Source organism: Lacerta agilis, chromosome 3 (genome assembly GCF_009819535.1).
Source record: "Lacerta agilis isolate rLacAgi1 chromosome 3, rLacAgi1.pri, whole genome shotgun sequence".
Taxonomy (NCBI): Eukaryota; Metazoa; Chordata; class Lepidosauria; order Squamata; family Lacertidae; genus Lacerta; species Lacerta agilis.
The window spans coordinates 58669224-58679081 of NC_046314.1; positions in this window are offsets into that span (position 1 = coordinate 58669224).

Below are 9858 nucleotides of genomic sequence, written 5' to 3' on the forward strand. Positions count from 1 at the left end.
GCAAAACAGCAAAATCATGAAGGTGGAGGGCCAAAAGGAAGCCTCCCTATGGTAGAGGATGAAATGGTATTCTCATCCCTCACACTTGACATCTATTCAGGCTGTAATCCACATTGATGCCCCATTTAATTTAATGGGATTTACTTCTGAGTAGACTTGATTAGGCTTGCAGCTTACCCTAGTCTCCTAAAGCTGATGTAGCAAATTTTTTTTTTACCCATCTTAGTATCTTCAAAGAAGACTGACTGTAAATAAACAAATGGATCAGGTATCAATGACTTGTGTTCACCTGATGTCTGGTTCGAATGGGAAATCAAGGTTTATGAAGCCCCAATGAACTGGGAAACTGGAGAGATTTCCCACCAAGTGATCTGAAAGCTCCAACCACAAAGGAAAACTCTCTCACACTTCTTACACTTTCAACAGAATTATAATTTAGAGGGGAAGTAAACATTGCATTTGAATCACCCCCAGTAGTTTGACTGGCAAGACAGAGAGCTTCAGATTCAAGAAAGTGAGTTCCTTGGCAAGGGGGGGGGGTTGAAGGGACAGGGCCCCCCGCAGCATTAGGAAAACAGAAGTTGCTCTTTTCCAAACCACAGCTGGTTCGCTCACCCCTTTGGAACCACATTTTCCACCAAAGGAGAATGCCTGTTTGATGAAGAGCAGAAATCATGTCTGACGAGGACAGAACTGCTCAAAACATTTTCAAACAGCCTTGAATGCAAGGATGCGAGAGCGTCTCTGAATAGCAGAAGCCGCTGAAGTGCTAATTATGAGAATATATAGGAAATGTAATTTGTTGGCAGAAGTGGAAGTTTAATTTTAATGATGCATAAACAGCATGGCTGGTTAGGATCAGCAAGATTCATTATATAGTTCCATTTTGGCAAAGTCTTTGAGAGTGAAACACGTGAACGTCTATAGGCAGCAACTGCTGACTTGATTTTTACTAAGGGATTGTGTTCCAGCTGGAAAACACGTCTCTAATATCAGACTCCTGGTTCTTAGTTTTTGATATGCTTGATATGGTTCACCTTCTGTCCTTAATAGGGAGGTACAATTTTGCAGTAACAAGGGGTCTGGCTGTAGCTGAAAACCCAGAATGTTATCCTTACACTGAGCATATAAAAAGACCGTGTCAGTATTATAATGTATATTCACAGTCTTCAGTCTTTTTCAAAATCTAGGTAGACATTATGGGAGAAATGAGCTGCCCTTGCACTCATTCTCCCTCTCCTTCTGGTAGGTAGTCAAACACAGCATGTGACATGACATCATCTTACCATATGTTGCACTCCCAAAATGATAAAAGTATGCAGTGCACTCTGATATGATGTCACACCACCCTCTGCTTTCACGAGTGACACAGAACTCAGCTGCATATTTCTTGTATGCCTTCCCCTCAGCTTTGGGGGTGAGAAAGCCCCCTCAAATATTTTATTGGGAGTTGACTCCAATGGTTAATACAATTCTGAGATTCTTATGTTCGATTGCTTTTGCACTCCTATCCAAAATATTAATCCAACAAATTATCACTGGTGGTGCAATGAGCCTTTCACTGAAATTAATGGATTTAATGGTTTTGGAGTATCAGTCCCAGTATATTTAGTGAGCCATGTGAGTAGATGCACAGCAACAATGTACTCAACTGATTCCTAGAACAAGATGAGTCAAACGCCATTCTCTTCTGGACTGAATGCAAAAATTTAAGAAATGAAAAGGAAAGCCTTCCCCCAACGACCAATCATAAAGCTTGGTGAGTTGGACTGACAGTGTTGGAAGTCAGCTTGTAATTAGTTTTATTTACTGTTCATGAATTGCTAATCCTCGGTGGCATTTGCTACTAATAGCATGAAATTAGTTTGTATAAACAAACAGAATCACTTATTCAGTGGTGTGCATTTGATTTGCTGTACTAAAGGCAAGGCAGTACCTGAATACTAAGTTTAACTTTTAATGAACGGATTACAATAAGCGAGTCCATGAGCCTTTTCAGGCCGTTAAATATACAGAGATATTAATTAGCAGTGGGGTAGGTGATCCTTTTTTGGATTGGATGGAAATGCAAGTTGTTTATATCCATTGATTAGAGAGTTTATTTCTGAAGGGCTTGTAGCTGCATGCTGTCATTGGTAACGCGCTTCCACTGTTTGTTTTTGCCATGTGAACTTCCGGCGGCGACGCAATCGCCGGGTGGTCGAGGGCTGCTTCGGGTCCGAAGCGCCCTGTCCATCCCGGGGGTCAGGAGCCCCGCTACCGCAAAGCGGGGCTCCGGTTGGGGTGCGGGAAGAGCGTCCCGCACCCTGGGCTCCCCGGCAGCGCCCGCGGAGGCTCCGAACCCTTCCCTCGCTCCCCCTGTAAAGGGGGAGTGGGGGTGAAGGGACAACCGGAGCCGGGCTTCGGGGACATGCCCCAACCGGGATGCAAATGCGGCGACAGAGCCCGCGGTGAGCGTCTAAGTTCTACCTGTGAAGAATGGAGCTAAAGGAACCCGGTGGTCGTGAGTAAAGAATTTGAGTAGAAATCGTGCTTTTGGGACGATCCGGGGGGAAGGAGAAGGGCAGCCTGCCTCCCTCCCTTCGAGCTCAAGAATCTAACCAATTTGAGTGATTACTGCTACAGAACTGGTTACAATGTATTTAAAATCGACACATGAGACTGGCAAACTTTTCTTTCGGGAAGTTAACTAGAGGAAAATATCTCCATTTAAAGTTGCGGTATTTGCGCTCCAGCTCAGGAAAATGGCGACGAACAAAGAGGGGAGTAGAAATATGACACCCACTTCCTCCTCCTCTGCCAGTATGTTGGGTTTCGTCCTTGAACTGGTATTGAACTCTGGACTAACGGATGAACAGAGACTCACTGCCTTGAAGGTGGAACTGCTTTGTAGAAAAGTCAAAGTCTTGTGTGGGGGTCTGAAATGGAACCAATTGCCCACAGAGGAGGCTTTTAAAACTTTTGACATTTTGGAAGAATGCCTTGCCAAGGAGCTGAGAGGGTTGATGCAAAGTTGGAGAGAAATGAGTGAGCTACTTCGGAGAAGAAATTCGCTTTCTGGGGGTGGCAGCCCCAAGGCGACGTCAAGATTTCTTATATCCAGTCCCCGAGGTGTGAGCTCGGGGGCCAGGGACAGAGAATTAAGGTATTTACAAGAAGAAAAGAAATGTTACAAAGAACCGAAGAAGCTGAGAGATGATGAGATGGATACCTCTGATCTCGTGGCAAGGAGAGATTTGGACTGTGCCTGGATCTGTGGACGTTTGGAGAGGGAAGCTACATGGAAGTTTAGTGCTGAAGCCACCAGGAGAAGAATAATGGACAGAGGGGGTGTGGGGTGAAGCATTAAGTAAAATTTAAGGTAGCCTGATATGGTAAACTGAAATCGGAGGGTGAATACTGTCAACAATTTTCTGTTATATTTTTTATTTGAACATGAAAGGAGATATTTCAAGTTATCATGTTATTAGCAGCAATCTTAAGGATAGAAGAGATAGATTCGATCGAATGAGTTGTGAAGATCTGTGAGGGGGAGTATAAGTAAAGTGAATTTAAGTGGATTAAGTTTATGGATTAAGAGGATTGAGATCAAGATGTAGATTAAGATAAGAAATCGATAAGAATAAATGAAGAAGAATTATGACGAGGTATTATTATGATGATGTATTTTTAGTAAAATGTTGAAGATATAATTGATTGTAATTATACAACTGAATTTAATTTCTTTTTTCTTTTTTAGGAGAAATGGTTATAAAATAGATTAAGGATATAAACTCGAAGGTGAAAAGGCAGGGGAAGTCAATAGTCAAGATATGGAAATAGAAATTTTTTTTTTTTTCTAGAAAGATGCAATAAGAAAACTTGACATTGTTTGTATTTGTTTTATTTGTTTTGCATTTGTTTAATTGTAGGTGTGGGTGTGGGTATATGTTGTTATAGAAAAATGCCAATAAATTCTTATAAAAAAATAAAAATAAAAGTCTGACACACAATCCTTAGTGTGTGGGGAACTGGTGGCGGCAGACATTCTGATCCCAGGAAAGATTTGATTTCACTTGGCACCTGGAACAGTTTGCATAAGAAACTTAGGAAGATTTCTGCACTCCTTCATCCCCTCCCCACCCTTTTACACATGTTTAATACACTATGCCACACAATGTATTTAATGTCAAGCATGCCATCACTGTATTTTGGTGAATAGCTGTGCAACAGGCCTTGGATCAAGAATGGCATCTCATCAGGCTATTGAGCTTCCCAGGCTGAGACCAGCCCACAGCAACTGATGCACAGCGAGAGATTCCTCTTGCAACGTGTGGCCGCCTTCATAGGTATGGGCTGCAAAGCCTATACAGCAATAAACGCCTCAGGTTTGAACCTGTCAGGTTATAGCAGGCTTCCTCAACCTCGGCCCTCCAGATGTTTTTGGCCTACAACTCCCATGATCCCCAGCTAGCAGGACCAGTGGTCAGGGATGATGGGAATTGTAGTCTCAAAACATCTGGAGGGCCGAGGTTGAGGAAGCCTGGGCTATAGGCTTCCAACGAGAAACCAGCCCTGAGCCTGAGAACACCATATAACATAGGTGGGAAAGTTTCACCAATGTGATTGGTCAGTTAGTTAAGTATTTCTATTGTTTTACTTGATCGGTGGGGCAGGTGCTCCCCCTTTGCTATGCCCATGCCTCCATGGGTCCCAAACGTTGTTACAAGGCTCCTGTTTTAAGATGCCCCCTCTTAGGAGCTGGGGAATACTGCCATCTTTTGTTGCAACTCTCCACTTGATCTAATAGCACTGTCAGTAGAACAGGAGGCACTTAATGTCAGGGTCTTGGGTTCAAGACCCAAGTGGAGTGAAAGTTTCCTGCATTGCAGGGGGTTGGACTAGATGGTCCTTGTGGTCCCTTCCATCTCTACAATTAGATTATCCTTTTTGTTGTTGTTGTTCAGTCGTGTCCGACTCTTCGTGACCCCATGGAACAGAGCACGCCAGGCACCCCTATCCTCCACTGCCTCCCGCAGTTTGGCCAAACTCATGCCAGTCGCTTCGAGAACACTGTCCAACCATCTCATCCTCTGTCGTCCCCTTCTCCTTGTGCCCTCCATCTCCTTCTCCTTTTGGTCCCTTGCAACTCTACAATTCTATGATTCATATATATTCCAGGGTTAATACGCTGGCATTCTGAACTGAGATGGAGGGTTGGCCTTGGCAAACCTTGGCCGAAACAAATCCCTGATCACTTGCCACTAATTAAAAACCTGCCGTTTTCTTTTTGCCAACCAAAGTCTACACAGCCATAACAAACCACAGCAGAATCATATTTCCCATGTGCAAAATAGTGTAGATTATGTGCTAGGATTTCATTTTTAAAAATACTTATTTATTGGTTAAATTTATGTCCCACCCTTCCTCTTGAAGGACATGTGAGCCATCTCAAAAATGTACAGGCTGGCGGTGTGTCTGTGTTAGTAAGCTGACTGTGCCTTTTGAGACAGCCGTCTGGCACTAGAATGGCAAGAAAGCTATTTAACACCCTGTCCCTGCCTTTACCTGGTTTACTATTGGCCTTGGTCTTAATTCATATGTATAGCACTTTAAGACCATGCACACAGTACTTTAACTTGCTCTCTATTAATTTGAATGCATTTAGGCAAATGGAAGATAATGCACTTGGGAGAAATAATGTCTAGGCCAAGTATTCAATGGGATAATGACATCCATAAAGCAGTGAAACAGGGGTAGGTTATGCTGATTGGGAACTGATAAAAATTTTGGCATAGAGATTTTATTTTTTTTAACCCCTAAGGGACCATTAATGGTCTCAAAGGGGATTCTGCATATCCCAAATGCAATACCCACACCCCATATATAAAGGCCTTTAGCCACTTATCTGCTTATTCCTTGCATGGATCTCCCACCTCTGGTCTTGTGCTATGGGCTTTGGCTTTAAAGCTTGTATTTCTATCCTAACAGAGCTATGGCGTCTCCCACTAAATGAGTAACTGGATATTTATTAAGAAGCAGAGGCACTATAAAGGATGGAGCAGTAAAAGCAGCACTGGGAAGCTTAGAAGTAATGATACCGGTAGTAGCCGTATTCTGTTCTGCCACCATTACTGTCGAAATAATCCAGTTCAAGACTCTGGAGGGAAAGGCAGAGAGGGGGAAATGACAGGAAAGCCACTGCTAGAATGAGTTTTGATCTTCAAGCAATTTGGGGGCAGGTGTCTTTTATTTGTCTTATAAATAACCAACCCACAAAGTCAGCACTTAAATAAATAATAGTGGTGGCTAATTAGTAGCAAATGAAGCCACTATCAATTAATAAAACATCTATGCTGCTTCTGTATCAACTGCACTGGAAAAGAATGTTTACAACATGTTACATCTTGATGTCGGTGAAAGTATCCTTCCTTTAATACACTCTGGTGTGGGACTTTTCCAGCTTCTCATCATGATATTTCAGTTACCCTGTTGCTGCTGGGTTAGAGGGATACATTCTGGGCTTGGCAGGAGAGGAAATAGACACACAGTGCTCTTCAATGAACTTCAGCCTCACCCAATCAACTCTAATGCATGCTGAATGAAGCAAGGGTGTTTGCTTGGCAGAAGTATGTACACATCTGCTAAAGGGCACTTAATGTATGAGTGGGCAGCATTGTGCAAACTGTAGAGCAGCATTCTCAGGGGCTGAAAGAAACCACTTCAGCTGGGGTTGGCAAATTGCAATCCTTTCCCTCCCACCATGTACCACTGTACAAGAATGGATATTATGTCCCACATCCCAGTGGCGTACCGGGGGGAGGCACAGAGGCAGTTGCCCTGGGCACAAAATTGTTCGGGGTGCAAAATTTCAACACCCAGTGCTGCCTCAATACAGCTGCACGCTTCTGTTGCTGGGGTCAGTTGAAAATGTGAACCAGGAAGTGACCTCTCCAGACAATGAAATGACTCTTATTTTCTTATCTCTGTGGCTGTGATCTTCTGGGTGACGTGGACACTGTTAGGCAGTTGAATGTGCATGTGTACCCCCATTTCCCTCCCTTCCACCCCCCGCACATGGCCCCGGGCGCTGACAACCCACGCTATGCCACTGCCACATCCCACCTGTCTTTTTTCGCTTAAATGCGCAAAACTATGCCAACCTATAGGAGCAACAATCTAGCCCTACAGCATACAAGTATTGGACCAGATGGGTTTAAGAGACAGAGGCATTAAAGGGAGTTTGAAAAGTTAGTAGCACCTGTCCTTGTATCCGGAGTTTTAATAGGTGGTTAGAGGGATGCTGGGCAATAAGGAGATGAAGTATTGAAGAAGGATGCCACTAGAGAGTAAAGCTTCATCAGGGCCTATGGCGCTCATGAGATGCTGCTTGCTTAACCCCAGTGGGATGGATTCTGACTCATGCTATCTCTCGGTGCTTCTGTGTTGCCTTGGATAATGACCAGCCTCCTCCTTGGATTCTGGCAGCACCAGATCACCCATCCGTTCTCTTCCTACTTGCCACACCAACATACTCTCCTTTGTAGTGTTTATAATGTTGTGCTGGTATATAAAGAACTGGGGTCCAAGCTACTACCAGATAAAAGCAAGCGATCCAGCTCCTTTTCTGGAAAGTAATACTTGCACAGACAGAAATAGACATTGGATTTATTTCAGATATTAACTGAATAATTTCTAAAAGAGGAACCTACTGAATTTGCTGAAGTCTGGCTTGTGCCACATTTCCACGTTATTAGCATTATGTATACTCTATATGGGGTGCCCATCTATAATATGTTCAGAAAGAAGGAATGGAAACTACAAACCATTATAGCAACCAAATCAAGATTGTATGCAGTTTTTAGATACTTTGAACTGGGTAATTACTAACTTAACTGTGCCTGTGAACTTGTCCTCATTAACTTAATAATTAGCAAGATCTTGTTTGATCTTGGAGTTCATTAGCCATTGCAGCTGGAAAATTGTTTCAGTTCTAACACATCAAAATAGACAATTAAAGTGATAATAAAGAATCAATATCATTACCTGCTTTTTAGATTTCCTGGGGTCGCCATGTGCCTAATTAAACAGCAGTGCATTTTTTAAAAAAGTTATTTTGTCCACTTTGTTTTTGGATTAACACAAGGAAACCTTGGCATTATCAAAAGGCTTTTTGAAATGAAGCTCTGGGTGTACAGAAAACATCACCAGGATGTAATTGGGTGCGGTGTCTGAAATCATGGAGCTGAAATTAGCTGTGGGAAAGATGGAGCTGAAGATATGGTCCAAAAATAGTTTTAGATGACACCATTGCATTTATTTTGAACCAATGGGACTTATTTTGAACCTTCCAGACTTAGCACTAAATCTAGACTAAGGGCTCATCCACACTGCTTGTTCTCATTGATTCCCCCCAGAGTAACCCACTCTTTACTGCTAAATCAAACGGCAGTCAGGTTTTCCATGGATTGATGCTTGCACTGATTCAATGTTAAAGAGCAGGTTTTCCTGGAGAAAGTGGCAGAGCAAATGGAAAACTGCTTGGACTCATGCTTTCTAGGCACAGGGCAAGCAAAGCATGGACAAAATCTAAGCTAGTCATGCTTTAGCCCCATTGCATTCAATCCAGTAGCTTAGTCATAACTAAGGTTAAGTCCTACAGATTTCAGTGGGACTAAAGCAAGATTTTGGCCCAGATGCAACTCTTCAAGATTCCAAGCACAAGACTTCAATACATTGGACTACATGTGAACATCTTGTAGGCATGAGCAATAATACTTGCAACTGGTTCCTTGACAAACTCACATACTGCTGTCCAGGTTTTAGTGTCTTGTATTTCATGGTTATGTTTGGGGTCCCCATGTGTCTCATGTGTCTCGAGAGCCAGTGTGGTATAGTGGTTAAGAGTGGTAGACTCGTAATCTGGTGAACCAGGTTCGCATCCCCGCTCCTCCACATGCAGCTGCTGGGTGACTTAGGCCAGTCACACTTCTCTGAAGTCTCTCAGCCTCACTCACCTCACAGAGTGTTTGTTGTGGGGGAGAAAGAGAAAGGAGATTGTTAGCCGCTTTGAGACTCCTTCGGGTAGCGATAAAGTGGGATATCAAATCCAAACTCCTCCTCCTCCTCCTCTTCTTCTTCTTCTTCTTCATGTATTAAGAACACAGGAATGTCAGAAGAGCCTGCTAGATCAGGTCAATGGCCCATATAGTCCAAAATTCTGTTCTCACAGTGGCAACCAGATTATTGATTAATATTTATTTTATTTATTAAATCTGTCAGTCATGCAGCAACCCAGAGCAACTTACGACCAAACCAATAGGCAATAAACCCCACATAGATACATTAACTCCAAAAAGCAAGAGAGCTACATTACAAACATCTCACTCACTGTGGAATGCTTGTGGGAAACCTGCAAGCAGGACTTGAGCAAAAGAGCACCCTCCTCTCCTATGTTTTCCAACTGGCATTCAGTAGAATGCAGCCTCCAACCAGGGAGGCTGAGCATAGCCATCATGGCCAGTAGCCTTCCGTAGCTTTCTTGAATTTGTCTACTCCTCTTTTAAAGCCATCCAAGTTGTTGGCTATCACTGCCTTCTGGAGGAGGAAGTTCTATAGTTTACCTATGTGGGATGTGAGGAAGTAATTTTCTTTCATCTGAAGAAGAAGAAGAAGAAGAAGAAGAAGAAGAAGAAGAGTTTGGATTTGATATCCCGCTTTTCACTACCCGAAGGAGTCTCAAAGCGGCTAACATTCTCCTTTCCCTTCCTCCCCCACAACAAACATTCTGTGAGGTGAGTGGGGCTGAGAGACTTCAGAGAACTGTGACTAGCCCAAGGTCACCCAGCAGCTGCATGTGGAGGAGTGGAGACGCGAACC